The 15940-nt window shown below is 39.0% G+C and overlaps 1 pseudogene; it reads right to left on the reverse strand.

Moving 5' to 3' along the window:
- Positions 1–8921: 8921 nt before the first annotated feature.
- On the reverse strand, positions 8922–12793 carry LOC100963583 (annotated as a pseudogene).
- Between the last annotated feature and the right edge of the window lie 3147 nt (positions 12794–15940).

Raw genomic sequence — 15940 nt, forward strand, 5'->3', positions numbered from 1 at the left:
GCAGCTTAGCACGTCAGGAACCACATTCAGGCTGCCTGCCAGACTCCTGGAAATGCTTCACTTTAGTTGCTTAGCTGTTCAACCTGTGGATAGTTTTTGCCTTTTTCTGTGTGTTGGATGGGCAATTTAATGGTGGGCTGGGGGAGTGTCTGTCACAGATTTTTACCTCCATATTGCCTTCCTTAATCTACCAGTTATCAATTTGGAACTTTGCTGCTTTCCTGCTTATTACTCTTACAGGACATTTTCATAAGTACAAATCTTCCGATTTGACATTCAAATACGTTGCCAAATAGGAAGGGTTGTTTATTAGTTTTATTTTGTGTTTATCTCTATGCCATTTATTTTTAACATCAAAAGAGAATATCAAAGTTTTCAAACTCGAACCCAGTTCTTACCACTTACTTGTGCCTTTGGGCTAGTTCTGTGAACACCCTGAGCCTGTTTTATTGAATGAAAATAATACAGAAATTACACGTTAGATTTCAAGCGTATGCCCCAAGAAAGGGCAACTTCAACCAAAGTTACTTAAATAGGGAATTACTTGCACAAAAATCACAGAAAAAAAAAAAAAAAACAAAAAAACAAGAGCGATTCCTAGATATTCATTATCTAGGACATGTTATCCACTGCCTCATCCTCCCAGTTCTCCCCACCTCCTGCAAATGCTTTGCTTGCACGGCTGCTCTCGTCGGTGAACACACAAGATGACTCACGCAAGCTCCTGCCTGGGCCGGCAAAGCGCTGCATCACGTGAGCTCTGCTTTTCCTGCCTACATCAAATCATAGTCTACAAAGTTTGCTCATTCTGCTCTAGCCACACGAGTTTTCCTTTTGTTCTTAGAAAATGCCAAGCTCATATCCATCTTTCAGCCTTTACAACAGGCTGTCCTTTCTGCTCGCCTCATTCTTCCTCAGACTTTCCTGGGGATGCTCTTTCACATCATTCACTCTTAACTCAAAGGTTACCTTCTCAGAGAGGCCTGCCCTTTCCAGCTACTTCATCCTACTGATACCGGATTTCAGGTTCTTGGACACAGCAATTCAAAGAATGAATCGACGCACCATAGGATCAGTAGCAAGACAGAATTTATTTACAGAAAAGAATACAAAAACACTAAAGTTTCTGGTAGGCTGAGAAAACCTAAGTCGGGAGAGAAAAGCTCGCTCTGGTTTTCTCTTCTCCGTCTCTCGGTCTAGCTGTATATATAGCGGTGCATGGGTTCCTTCTACATGAGGCCAAGAAATACATGGACATAATCTCTTCCGTGAGAGACTATGGTGAATGAATGTACTAATGAATGGACTCAGTCCATTCACGGAACTGAGGCCTAGGAAACTGACATGAAATTGACCTAGGCATGGGAAATGGGGGTTCCATATTTAGTCATAAGTGTAAAGGGAAGGAGACACCAAGGTGCCGGCGTCTCCCCAGCAGTTGTCCGGTCCCTTTGGCTACTGGAGCCTCCAGTGGGGGCGGGGGGCTTCCCCCTTGCCTACGCTCCAGCCCCTGGTTCCTCTGCTGGCTGCAGCAACACCGCCAAGACTGTAGGTCCTCTTAGCTGGCTGGGATGCCACCTGTCCTGTATCACTACCACTGAGTATCACATCAGCCTTTTCTTTTCTTTTTCTTTCTTTCTTTCTTTCTTTTTTTTTGAGACAGAGTCTCACTTGTCACCTGCAGTAGAGTGCCGTGGCATCATAGGTCACAGCAACCTCAAATTCCTGGGTGCAAGCAATTCTTTTGCCTCAGCCTCTCAATTAGCTGGGACTACAGGCTCCTACCACAACACCCGGGCTATTTTTAGAGACAGGGTCTCGCTCTTGATCAGTCTGGTTTAAACTTGAGAGCTCAGGCGATCCACCCACTTAGGCCTCCCAGAGTGCTAGGATTACAGGCGTGAGCCACCACTGCTCCCGGCCTGTCATCAGCCTTTTCTTGTTTCTCCACAGTACTTAACACTATCTGAAATTATCTTACTTGCTTGCTGTGTACTGTCAGTCTTCCCTGACTGGAGAGTATGTTCCTTGAGTGCATAGACCACATCCACCATTTTTATGATCATGTCCCAGTGCATAGAAGAGGGCCTGACATAGTAAACTTTCAATAGATATTTGGTAAATAGTATTGAATAAATTAAAATAACAACTAAAATTCTCTTACTTTGCATAATTATTTTTCATTATCTTAAACTTTTTAGTTGATGGAATAATCATGCTGGCTGACTCAGCTGTTACAGGCCCGTGGAAAATGACTTTAGAAACAAATTTCTGAAATGGAGTGAGTTAAGTGGTAGAAGGTTCTGGCAAGGACTCAGCAGCATGTACCTTCCTCACCACACCTACATTTAAAAGTCTAGAGGCGGGGCTCAGAGTCATGATTTAATGAAGACCTAAAAACACTGTATCCTTTCTGTCTTTCAAGAAAAGTAAAGAAAAATGAGTATAGATTCATTTTCAATTTTATCATAATGGGCTTTTTGTTTACTCCTAGCCAGGCTACTTACATAACTGATGCCAATTATATCACTAAAAAACATGAATGCTGATACCAAAATACAGTATATATAGTAAGCAGCATAATTAAAAAATAAACTGTAAAGCAGCACAATTAAAAAATAAACTGTAAAAGGTTGACACAATATAGTGTGAACTCCTTTGCCTGACAGCCAGGCTGTGAAGTTTTACACTCAAAAATTCTGATTTAAAACGACTCACTGGGGCTTGCCATCAGTCATTTTGGTGAATTATCCAGTGGTTATAGTTGAAAACCACCAATCTACATTAGCCTCTTCCTAGTTGAAAGCATAACTCAGACTCCGGATATTTTTACACATTTTTTGTGCATTTTTATTGACTTTTGTATTGGAATTTTTCAGGAAAAAAATTACAGTTATACCCAGTTATAAAAACCTGATAATAAAAGTTAGACATGTTTCTTAAAGTTTATTTGATTATGTTTCTTATGTTGTATAGTCATAACTTTTCATTTAATCAATATGTAAGTACAGCCAGGGATGTCATTTTCTTCTTCATATTCTTTTGAAGGTTTAATATAAAGAGCATTTTCAAAAAATCTTATCAATAAAGAATAATTATCACATAAAAGTAAATGCCATTATTTCTAAAATCTACATTCTGAAGTTATAAATTTATAATTTTTCTATTTTTATACATGCATGCCAAAAGATAAATTTTATTCAAAATATTATAGATAATTTTAGTCATTTAATAGAGATTTATTAATGATAATATCTTTTCTTACTGGGAGCAGTGTTTCACACCTACTCTGGGAGTCTGAGCTAGGGGGATTGCCTGAGCTCAGGAGTTGAGACCACATTTCTACTAAAAAAGATAGAAAGAAAAATTAGCTAGGGGTCATGGTGGGCGCCTGCAGTCCCAGCTGTTCCTGAGGAGGCTTATACTCCTTTGGAGGAGGCTGAGGCAGGAGGATCTCTTGGGCCTAGGAGTTTTGAGGTTGCTGTGAGCTAGGATGATTCCATGGCACTCTTGCTTGGGCAACAGATATACATGCATCTTTTCTATAAATGACATTTTAAATATCACTACCAAGTAATTCAGGTGGTATTCTCAAACCCAATGCAGACAGCTATGCTTAATTTAAATATTATTCTTTTCATGTCAAAATAGGGGCTTCTTGAATATTTAAAAAGTATGGACGTCCTTTTTATTGTGATGTATGCCTGCGATTCCTTCTGTGCTCTGGGTACTAGGCAATGCAATAAATTACTTTGTAACACATACTTATTGATAACCTGTAAGTGGGGCAGATTGGAGTCATTCATGAAAGATAAGGATAGAATTCCTGCCCTCCTGATCCCTATAGTTTAGCCCAATATTTTTCAAACTTTTTGTACATATAAATCCCGTGGATCTTTTTAAAATCCAATCTCTAATGTGGCAGATCTGGTGCCTGGCCTGGGATTCTATATTTCTAACAAGCTCCCAAGTGATACTGACCGTAAACAGCCAGATTTCATCCTTCCTTGGTCACATTAATCTTGGGTGACTCCTACTATTTAATTGTTACAAACTTATAGTTTTCTTGTGAAATACACTATTTAAATCAAATCCATTTTTTTTCTCTTCTCTTTGAAGTTTTTGGTCAGGGCCAGGTTTCAACCCTCAGGTGAATGGGGCCAGTGTGTCCTACTCCTTTGAGCCTCAGGCACCGCCCTCAAATCCATATTTTTAAAATATTTGCCCTTGTTTTGGTTGTTGTTCTACTCTCTAACTTTATTGTGATTTGTTTGGGGCAGAAACCAAGATTTGTAATCCTGTATCTCTCATACTGTCTGGTGTGCCTGGGATCAGAGGAAGTGCTAGGTGAATACTTAATAGGTAATATTTGATGATTTGATTTTAACCTTCAAGAACGGCTGAAGGGAGCATTACATGATTTCTCAAAGACCCCAGTATGACCATATTAAAGATCAAATAGATGTGGCGATGATAATCTTTCCATGGAAAAGACCGCCGCCTCCCCCTCCACACACACTAATAGTCAATTTCCTTTGCACTTCCTGCCTGTGTTTCAAGCAGACAATATGCCCAGTGAGCAGCAGCAATTGTAGCATTGCAGAGCCCTGCTCCCGTCATAAAGCAGCTCTCAGAGAAAGTGACTATGGATTAAAAAGGTTTGTGGACAGGAATCAGCAGTGTGCCCAGTCTGTAGAAAACATAGGAAAATATTCGTGCCGATTGTTCTGATTATTCCCAGGGGTCCTCTTCTGTACAAAGATGGCAACTGTCGGCTTCATTTTATTACTTTACTTAGCCTTAAATAGTTCATTACTGATCTCAAAGTGGGCAGAAAGCCACGGTCCTCCCACATATCCATTTCATAGTTGCGTGTGCTGTGGCGACTGGCTTTTAGGTTTCATAAAATTTCATCCCAGGGCATTGGTTAGTTGTTAGGATAACACAAGCGTGTGTGAGCACATGTGTTATTTGTTTTATAAACGTCTGCTAAATACCACTCTGCATCCCGATCTTTATTTCTGAGAAACCACTTTTCTGAAGCTGACCTTACAGAAATGTGGTGTTTTGTGCCTAGAGGACTGACTCTTACATGCAAACAGTGAGACGTCTGTCATGCTGCAAAGGGCCCATTTTGCTTGGTGACAGGGAGCCAATCCTCGCTCCTTTATTCATGCAGCTGTCCCCTACTTGGGGACTACCTCTGTCACCCCAAGTAGGGCTGCTTCCTATTTCCCCAGCCTGGGTAACTCAGTGTGACAACAGCAATCAGTTCTCAGCACTGAATGAATAATGGAGAAAGCATAGAAAGTCAAAATCTGAGCATCAAGGTCCCGTTTGAAGGATAGTGAGGCTTATTCAGTGTTTGTTTTTAATTGCAGATAACACCAACAGAATCATCTCAAACACATTGCCTGTAAGAGGGTGGGTCTTGAGAGTGGAGTTGATGCTGAACACTTTATTTAGATTGCAAATTATCTAGCTACCTCTGCCTACTGTGAAATCAACTGGAAGCTTTTCAGCATTTAATTAAGCAGGACAAAAGAAAGTTCCAATAATAACAGTGTGAAACTGCCAGAGAAAAATTATGAATACAAAGGGTGAAAGCATCAGTAATTAACCCCAATCTGAAGCTACAAAGGAGACTCCAAAACAACAGGGGGGCACATGAAAATAATACTAAATTTGCTTATCGTAAGTGATGTCATCATGTTTAATTTAGCTATAAATTCTTAAGAACAGTGGCTTAATTGCTAGGGGGAAAAAAATGTTCCATGTAGCAATTCCTGTAACCTTTCCAGAGGAGATGAGTTTCCCTTCTAATGGGAGCTTTTCCCCTTGCTTCATGGTTGGAGTTTTACTGTATTACTTTATCATCCCCAGCTGAGACATTGTGAAGAAAAAAAAAAAAAAAGAACAATGAATATGGTGTTTGGGTTTGAAGGAGGGAGAGAATGGTGCTTAAGTATATTTGCAAAGTGAGATCCATCAGCATCCCAGGAAAATGCATCTCTCCCCACCATTTGTCAAGCTCATTTATAAAAAAAAAGTTCCAGCTGGTGTGTTAGCTTTTTGTTGTTGTTTGTTTGGCTGGGGCTGAGTTTGAACCCGCCACCTCCAGGCGGTGCCCTACCCTATTGAGCCACAGGTGTTGCCTGTGTGTTATCTTCTTTCATGATCCCCTGCTACAAGTCTCAGTGTTCGCTCACTCGGAGTACTTTGAACTGTCTTGATTAATTAGTAGAGTTGCATCACCTTATTATTATTATTGTATAGTAGGACTCATTTTTTTCTCCTCCCTTTAAAGCATAGTCTAGATCTTACGTTAATTACCCTTGTATTTTAGCACCTGATACAGTGCCTGGTCACATATTGGCTTTTTAAGTAAAGGTGTTTGAATGTTAAGTACTTCACCTGTGTACGCCTATGCTAGTCCAGAGCCTATAGATGCAAAAGCATTGGAATCACATAAGAAGGTGACTTTCACTATGTGTTAGATTAAGCCGATTTTCAAAAACACTTGGTGTTAATATTGCAAATACAGATTGAGAGTTCAAAAGAAGCATCTTGATAACAAAAATATATCATGAATTAAAATATTTCTTGCTTTCTAAATACCTAAAGCACTACAAACTGTCGTGCAGATCCTGGAAGCTTAGTAAATATTAGTTAATTATAATGGAAGTCCATATTGTTCTGATTAATAACTACCGAGAGTATAAAGACAATGATAGTAATAAGTTTGCTGTCAGGATTTTGGGATTTAGGAAAGTTAAATTTATTAAATGGTCCTACAAATCATAGAAAAGATACAGACAATAAGACTCTATATTACATTATCAGTTACACGGCTTTATGTGGTATTTTATTTATAGCACTTAGCTGTGTATTAATAGCCCATTGTATCTACCCTCATGCTTGAAGAAATTTCATTTTTAAAGGTCTTGGAATATTATTCACCCTGAAGTCTTGGGAGATGCAATTACATCTACTTGTTAGCTAATGCACATGGTACACAAAGAAGTTGGCTCACCTGTAATCCCAGCACTCTGCGAGGCCCAGGCAGGTGGATTGCTTGAGTTCAGTTCCTGACCAGCCTGAGCTAAAAAATTGCCAGGCATTGTGGTGGGTGCCCAAGTCCCAGATACTTGGGAGACTAAGGCAAGAGAATCGCTTGAGCCCAAGAGTTTGAGGTTGCTGTGAGCTGTGACACCAGGCACTCCACCGAGGGTGACCAAGTAAGACTCTGTCTCAAAAAAAGAAGTTGGTTCTCATTTATATACCACAATTTGAGTGATGCACCAGTAGCCCTTTTTATTCATCTAACTGCAAAATAGTACATATCATTTTTTGAAAATTACCTCATAGTTTACAGTCCTAATGCCATACTTGCTTCCTTAATTATTTTAAACTTGATATTTTTAAAGTGCCAATTTCTTATTAGAAAGTTATCTGCTGTTTAGTAAATGTAATTTAAGTAGATGGCATATTTGCAGGTTTTACTGTGGTTCACAGAATTTCTTTTTAATGGAGGTACTATTTTAAAAATAATTTTCTAAACCATTGTTAAAATGTTATTTTGAAAATTAAGGAGAATTTAGCCTAATGATTGTTTAAACAAATTCCTTTGCTAATAGCATTTTACCATTGTAAATATCAGCTCTGAATGACATTACATATTTCAGTAAAAATAACCCCCTGGTAATTGATTCTTGACTTTTATTCTTTAGCTTATTATGAATTGGGATTAGTCTCAGTTGTTTAATTTTCCTGCCTCTGTGCATTTGCTCAAACTGTTCTCTCCACCTGGAATACCCTTCCCTCATATCTCCTGTCTATTTAAATTTCAACCATTTTTTAAGTTTCAGCTAAATTATCATCCATGTAGTGTATGTCTTACCTCGTGTCTTACCATCGCAGGCATTCACTGAGAATCCATAGCCTTTTTCTCTTCCAGGAAACATTTGTAGGAAGGGTGCATAGTTGTATGTCCTTCCAGTGGGCCTCTAACAATTGCATTAAACATTCACTTAACAAGACAGATTCAACTATGTGCTTAGATGGACTGGAGAGAAGAACAATTTTTAATAGATTCTAAATAGAGGGTGATTGTATAGTCTCCAATCTTGTCCTGTTCCATGAAAACAGATGCTCTCAACGAGCCTGGGTTTTCCTAGACTGGTTCCCTCGGTTGTTTTCAGTCACCTACCTTCCAAAAATGAGATATTTCCCACCATGCTGAGGGCTGTCATGATCCCAGCACACAGGTTCGTGCTTGATTTGATGGTCAACCAGTGAAACTACTATCTTTTCCAGGACTGAAGAAAACCTGACCACGTAGGAATTAATGCAAATCTTAGTCTTCAAGAAGGTGTCTTCCTAAAGGTTTTCTGGGAAATTTTATTTTCAGCTTCATGTGACTCCAGCATATTATATTGTACATTTCTTGCACATCTAATTTTTCCATTATACTACAGTGTTATGGTAGATTAAATTAATGTTTTCAATTCTTCTTCTTGTTGTTGTTTTTTCTCATTAACATTTAACTTCTTGGCCTTTGGTTTGGCTTGATGGTGATTAGAAGTTTGCTTCCTCACCCTTTGACATTGGTCTTGATGGTGACAGTATACAAGCAGAGACTTTTTTTGTTTGTTTGTTTCAAAATAGCATTTTTATTATATAAAATGTAAAAATCCAGCAAAACCAGAAATACGGAAATATTTTCCTGGGCTTTCATATTTGTTGATTTTTATTCTCAATTTCTTTTTCAATACAATTTACAGCCATATCCCCATTTCCAGTCTGATTATACAAGTGCTAAGTGGCAGAAAGGTTTGAAATACCAAAAAAAAAAAAAAAAAGGCAAAGCTGTGAAACTAACTTGCATGCAAAAGATTCTGTGAAGGTGGGGAAAATGAGAAGTGAAAGAGCAGAGCAATGCAATTGGAAGGTTTGGGCTAGAGTTCTTTCAGTCATCTTTGTCTTTTGCTCCATGTTTAAGGATGCACATGAACTCAATGTAATTGAAATTCCCCTTTTTCCCCTTCTCTGTACAGCTCGTCCACATCCTCGTCTGTAAACCCATCTCCCATGGTTGTCAGCAGCTCTCTCAGGCATCTTCATGAATGATTCCTGTTGCTTCTTCATCAAAGCAGGCAAAAGCATTTCTGATGACATCTTCTGGATCTGTGCCATTTAACTTCTCAGCAAACATGGTGAAGAACATGGTAAGATTGACAGGGCCTGGAGCCTCATTCATCATGGCTTCAAGGTAGGCCTCAGTGGGATTCTTCCCTAGGGAGGCAAGCATATCATGCAACTCTTCCTTGTCAATGAAGCCATCTCTGTTCTGATCAATCATGTTGAAGGCCTCTTTGAACTCCTGAATCTGTGAGTGATCAAACATGGCAAACACATTGCATGTTGCGTGCTGAGGGCACTTCTTGGTGGTCTTGGTCTTTGCCTTTTTGCTTGACCTGATGGCTGTTTAATTTAGGTGCCAAACACCAGACCGGACTGCCCTGAAAGTTACAAGGAGCGATGATGAGAGCACTGGGCTGTGGCCTGACCCATAAGCAGAGACTTTGAATGTGCTATTGAGGTCTGGCTTTTCCTGGTGTATTTTTATGATTCACCTTGAGAAGTATAGGATTCAGGTGGCAACTGGAGAAAAAGGAAACGTTTGGAAAAGTCTGCAATGGAACCTGCAGTGTGGAATCAAGTATCTGCCTCCAGCCAAGTCCATCAAACCCACAGCCAACCAACTGTGGTATGCCATTGTTTCCTCATCTGTTTTAAGATGATGGTGATGATGGTGGTGGTGGTAGTTTAACATCTATGACACAGAGTTTGCATGTGTATTGAATTAATGACTATTTACCTTAGGAAGGGTTTGGCACCCAGTAAGTGCTCAGTAAATGTCATTATACTTATTACAGTTTTAAGGCATGATTTAATCACTTTACATGTACAATCTCACTGAATATTAAAACCAGTTCATCAGATAAAAACGATCATTTCTGTTTAGTGGATGAAAAACCGAGGAAGAGTTAAATAATTTTGTCAAGATCACATAGCTATTAAATGGCAAAGTGAGTCTTTGAAAGAAGACTTGCTGACTCTGGGATCCACTTTTAACCACTGTCATCTTCCTCATATTACTTTCACTATGGGTTTAAACTTTTAGAAACAAAATCTAAGAACTCTAGAATGCTACTTCAACCTTCTGACTTATCACATACATATCCTAAGGCAATGTGAAACAGCACCAGCCAACTGGCAAAATGTAAGGGAGCAAAAGGGAAGTAATACAAGGTAGAAAAAGAATAAAACTTCAAATTTATATCCAACTGCACTGGGATTATTGAGTAATCATAATGATTTTACTTTAATTTTATTTCTAAGTAGGCACCTGGCAACTCTTAAAAAGTCTGTTCTCAGGAATTTCCTTTTCCAAATACGGTTCTCATGAGCTAGTACACAAGATGGAGAAAATCAGAGAAGAAGCAAAGGATATGGCCTCATTCCAACAAAAGTTACTAAAAATAGTCACTTATTTGTACATATAGATGTTTCACAGTAGAATTTCAAGGGAAGAGAAGGGTACTTTGTTGAAACATCACATTTTAAATTCTAATGCTTGATTGCCCAGGAGGGGTAAGGCATTAAATTTCCCTGTGGAGTGAAGGTTTCATTTTTAGATAATGCAATATTTTATCTAATGTCAAGGTAAGTAGTCTAATGTTCATCTGATAGCTTTTGTCTCATGCTATCTTGTTTCCCCAAAGGCATTGGTGGTTGGATGTAGATGGAAGAAAAACATATATCACTTATACTAAGATTAGGGGTATTTCTACTGGAGAGAGGTTTCCTCTTTACATTTCAAAGTTATGGAATTACAAGGGAGCCTCACTGAACAGCAGATGTACTAAGGCTTTCCAGCTCATCTGATCAGTAGCATTATTCCTTGATGAAGGGAGAACACTGAGCTATTCTGGCAGTTGTTTTGACATGTCTGATGCAACAAAATGTTTTTGGTAGGCCGCTTTTCCAGAAAGAGAGCTCTCTAAGTTGTCAAAGGACAAAACTCAATATAGAACTTACCTAAAGCCAGACAATGTTTACAACTCACATGCACATAAATCAACAGTGAGAGAAAGACAATGGTGCTAAAACTCCCAGTTTATATATGGGTTAAATTCTTTAGTATCTGTTTAATGAGAAGATGTGCCCAACATTTAAAAACACCATTGATCATATCTGTCCTATACGGATGGGTTTTAGGTGCTTTGGAAGGAATCTGGAAAGTGGACAATCCACCCTAAGGGTCACTGTTTCCACCATAAGCTCAGTTTGAATTAGTCTTTGCACATCAAGTTAAAAGACCTGGAAGGAACCTTTTTGGAAAGGTCTTGATATGTCTGACAATTGAAAATAAGTCAAGATTAGAGGCCATCCTCTAGTCCTCATCACTCCTTCCCTTCTTAGCAATAGAAATGAAGGTGACATTAGTTTAGACCAGAAGAGGAACCCAAGCGCTACATCTCCTTTGGTTCCCAAAATGGAATTTCCATTTTGTTTGAAATTGCAATGCTTTGTTGCATTCCTGATTCCAGTAAATATTTCTAAAAACAGAAGCTAAGTTTGAGGAGTAATATGGTTCAATTTGGCATCTGAAACATATTCTTCTAAATCTCCAGAGAAACCAATACAATCCTACCACGCACATTTCATAATAACTTTCTGGCATTGAGAATTATCAACGGTGTTTTTTATTCTTTGCCAAAATGGAAAAAAAAAGTACTGGAACAAAAGTTTTTGCTTTTGGTATGTATGCTATTATTCTGCTAAGATTTTTGTTCTTTTGGCCTTTTGACCTAAAATAATACCACAGGACAAACATTTAGGTAAGCTAGTGAAAGCATAAAAATGTAGAGATGAGAAATAACTAACTACTAAAGGATGGAATTTTGAGTAAGTTTTCTAAGAACTGATAGAATGACAGGCTTTTATATGCAAAGATCTCCATTACTGAGATGAAGTAGAAATGGGACTTTCAATACAAAATGTGTAAGTTCTGCTGGGTGTGATGGCTCACACCTGTAATCCTAGAACTCTGAGAGTACAAGGTAGGAGAATCTCTTGAGTTCAGGAGTTCAAGAGTAAGATCTTGTCTCTACCTTAAAAAAAAAAAAAATTAGCTGAATGTCGTGGTGGGCATCTGTGGTCTCAATAACTCAGGAGGCTGAGTCAGGAGGATTGCTTGAACCCAGGAGTTTGTGGTTGCTATGACATAGGCTGATGGCATGGTACCCTAGCCTGGGCAACAGAGTGAGACTCTGTCTCAAAAAACAAAAACAGAAAAAAACAAACAAAAAACCCCACAACAAACTAAAAACAAAACAAAACAAAAACCCAGAAAGCAAACTATATAATATAAAAAAGGATAAATTATCAGAAACTGTTCTAATTGAGGTGATTACTAACTAATAAATTCTGAAAGGTTGTGGCTGTTTTCAATTGTCTTCATCTCTCCAGAATAATAGAAAGATGAACTCCTCTGTTTTGCCTTAGGGATAAAAAACAATACCATAAGAATACGGAAAGTCAGGTCACTCTTAAGAAACACTTAATGAGTTACTTCATTTTTCCATTTCTTATTCAAGCTTATTCAGGTAAGGCTATTAAGAAGGAATGTGAAGTATTGTGGTCAAGAGCCCACACAATTTATATCCTGCATGATGATAATGGTTAATATACTTCCAGATCACTATAAAACATAGACTTACTCCATGGAGTAAATCCTTTTAAGTTGATAGGGGCATGCCTCCTGTGGCCATTTGCCTGCTGACTTTCCTGAGCCTGCCCTGGGACACAAAGGCAGAATAGTCCAGTGAAATAGAACTTTCAGGTCAGTCCCAGAAGCTCCCACCATTTCTGACATTTGCTAAAGACCCTTCTTCCTTTTCCTCAGCTCCAGGGGCTGAGGGCTGTTGGGTAGAGATGAGGAGGGTGGAATCCATTCTCTGTGATTCCAGCAGGGCAGAGGTTCTCAGACGTTGCTATCCCTCCAGATCACTTGGGAATCTCGCTAATACACAGCTGACTCCGCAGGTCTGAAAGGAAGGAAGGTCTCTTGAGGCTGATCATTCAGATAGAATCATTTTACAGATATTTGCCTATGTGATGAACCTATAGTTACTATGAGTTTTTAACATTTTGCTTATATTTTTATAGAAGGTGACTGAAAGACCATTTCAGCCACACTTTGTGAGAACTGGCTCTCTTTAGCCTGTTTAGCTTGTTACCCATGAAGAGCATGAGTCACTGTGTATATCAGAAACATTAGGGGGCTAAAAGAGGACAAGGGTCTGCCTTGAACTACGGGCATTTCAGGCCAGCCAACTCCAGACAGCCCCTCCCAAAGGATGGAGGGAAACTGGAAACTACTACTACAACAATTTGCATGTCATTTACTTGACTCTGCTAAATTTTCTCCCCTCCCTCCCTCCCTTCCTTCCTTCTTTCCTTCCTTCCTTCCTTTTTTCCTTCCTTCCTTCCTTCTGTCCCTTTTTCCTTCCCTCCTTCCTTTTCTTCTACATACATATACAACCAAGAAATTAAAATTTGATTAAGAAGTAAATGGCATATATATCAAATACATACCCAAAGAAATTACCATTATCTTTCAGATGTGTTTGCCAAATTCCATCATGTAAGAGAGTATGCCTAAGAATTAAATGCTTTATCTTCTCACTCCAAAAATTTTTCTCTTTTGAACATGCTGTTGGGAGTATGCTAAAAAAAAAGAAAAAGAAGTTTCTTCCTCTTCTCAGTAGGTAACCATTTAGCTCCTGGTACAAAATAGCTAATAACCATTGGTTCCTTCTCATAAGGTTGAAATCACTGTTAATTTTTAATGTTCTTTTTCTAAAAGTTAGACTAACTTTTAAAAACTCAAGTCAGAAGCTAAAATGGATGTTATCCCGTGGACGGGTGACATCAATTGAAATGTGTTTTTTTTCTTCCAGGTGATTGATGTAATTTTCTATTAAAGTGACCTTTGCTAGAAATGTTTTCCCTGTAATGATTTTCTGTCCTTTTGGCTCAGCAGCCAGCTCAGAAAAACTGGCTTAAGCCTGTTTCAGCTACTTGATGTTGAAATAGGAAGAAAATTTGACTCTGAAGGTAAGGTGCCATGTGATAGCCAGTGCTAGCCCGTCCTTCCGGCTCCAACGCCACCGCCCTCCCTGCTCTTCCTGTGGAATGGTGCCTGCTGCTTTAATGAAGTCCCACACCCTTTTATAATAAAGAAGTCATGAAGCATCTGTGGACATGGGGGTTACACTCAGAATTCCAGACAACTATGCTGACGCTGTAGCAGGAAACCGATGCAGACAGAAGACTCCAGGCACCAGTTGATTAGTGGAAGTGGGTTTATTTGGCCGGGGGTACTTCAAACACCAGCGTGTTTCCCAAAACCGAGCCCCCCTGACTCAATCTCTTGCCTCTCTTTTATCCACTTTTCAGGGCAGCAGTGCACATGAGGGTCATAAAACAGAGAGACATGCCATCATCCTCAAAGTCCCGGGCTCAAGGGGGAAGGTCAGATTTGCCTGCATCCTTGAGACCAGTCGGACCACCTGCCCTCAAAGGCAACAGAAACCCAAGGAAATTACTAGGTTGCAATCTAGGCCCGGTATACGTCAAGGAAGAAACATACAGGTAACAGAAATGCCTGCGGCTTGGCTGAGGCCTACACAGGGAGACTAGGACAGATTCTTTTAGTTCTGCTTTTACTTTCTTGCCACAACATAACTTGTACCAGGTGTGGGGAAGAATATAAGTGCATAACAGGAAAAGGGCTATAATCTAAAAGAAGAATTAGCCAAGAAGGAGGCTAATATCCACATAGGAAGGACATTGTAGGGGAATGGAGTGCATATATATATATACTACTTTGAAATGACTTCTTTTTTTTTTAAATTTCAGATTAATATCAGGGTAGAAATGATTAGGTTACAATGTTTGTATTTGTTAGGTAAGGTCCCTGTTGTAGTTGTGCCCCTCACTCAGGAGGTGTGCCATATACCCTCACATTGTGCCCACTAGGGAAGAGAACTAGCTTGTTCTTTTTAGGGAATCGAGGACTCTGTGTGTGTGTGTGTGTGTGTGTGTCTGTGTAAGCTAGTCCTTTCTAGTTTATTATTCTTTGCTATTCTTTGGCAGATCCGTCCCTACCTTAGCCTCTATTTCCTGCACTCGATTCGATCACCTCTCTGGAGTTCAACACTGGCTCTATTGCAAAATTCCTTAATATGTTGCTGACTGCATCTTAGAATTTGTGGTTTCAGTTCTTTTGTTAATCCAAAAGTCACACTGCTTTCCTGATCCAGGGTTTAGTACCATAGGAAGTGTTAGAAAAATACACCAGCATTTCTTTGATATTTGGAATGATTTAAATTTTAATTGTGAAGAAGGATTTTTTTTCTGTAGCGTGTGAGCCTATGTTTATTTCTTTCTCACATAAGAGATGAGAGCATTTCTGAGTCAGCATTATCTATATTTTTATTAAATCATAAACACATAGATCATGTATACATGAATGCATTTATGGGGTACAATGTGCTGACTTCATATGGAATTAGGAATGCTTACATCACACTGCTTAATATATACCTCATCTCATTTACTTAATTATTGTGTTAAGACATTTATACTCTATAGTTAATAGTTATCTGACACGTACCCTTGCAGAGTCAGCATTATCTAATTGGAAGTGACCAAGATATGAGAGTCACAGGCATTCAGGGCTCTCTAGGAAATGCATGAGGCATAGTAAACAGAAGCAGATAGCTAGATTGACTTTTACGTAATGATCTATGGTGAGTAGTCCTTATGATAAGTAGCCGCTACTTATACAGAAAGTATCTATGGGAAA

This window comes from Otolemur garnettii, unplaced genomic scaffold (assembly GCF_000181295.1).
Source record: "Otolemur garnettii isolate 467f Iridium unplaced genomic scaffold, OtoGar3 scaffold00010, whole genome shotgun sequence".
Classification (NCBI taxonomy): domain Eukaryota; kingdom Metazoa; phylum Chordata; class Mammalia; order Primates; family Galagidae; genus Otolemur; species Otolemur garnettii.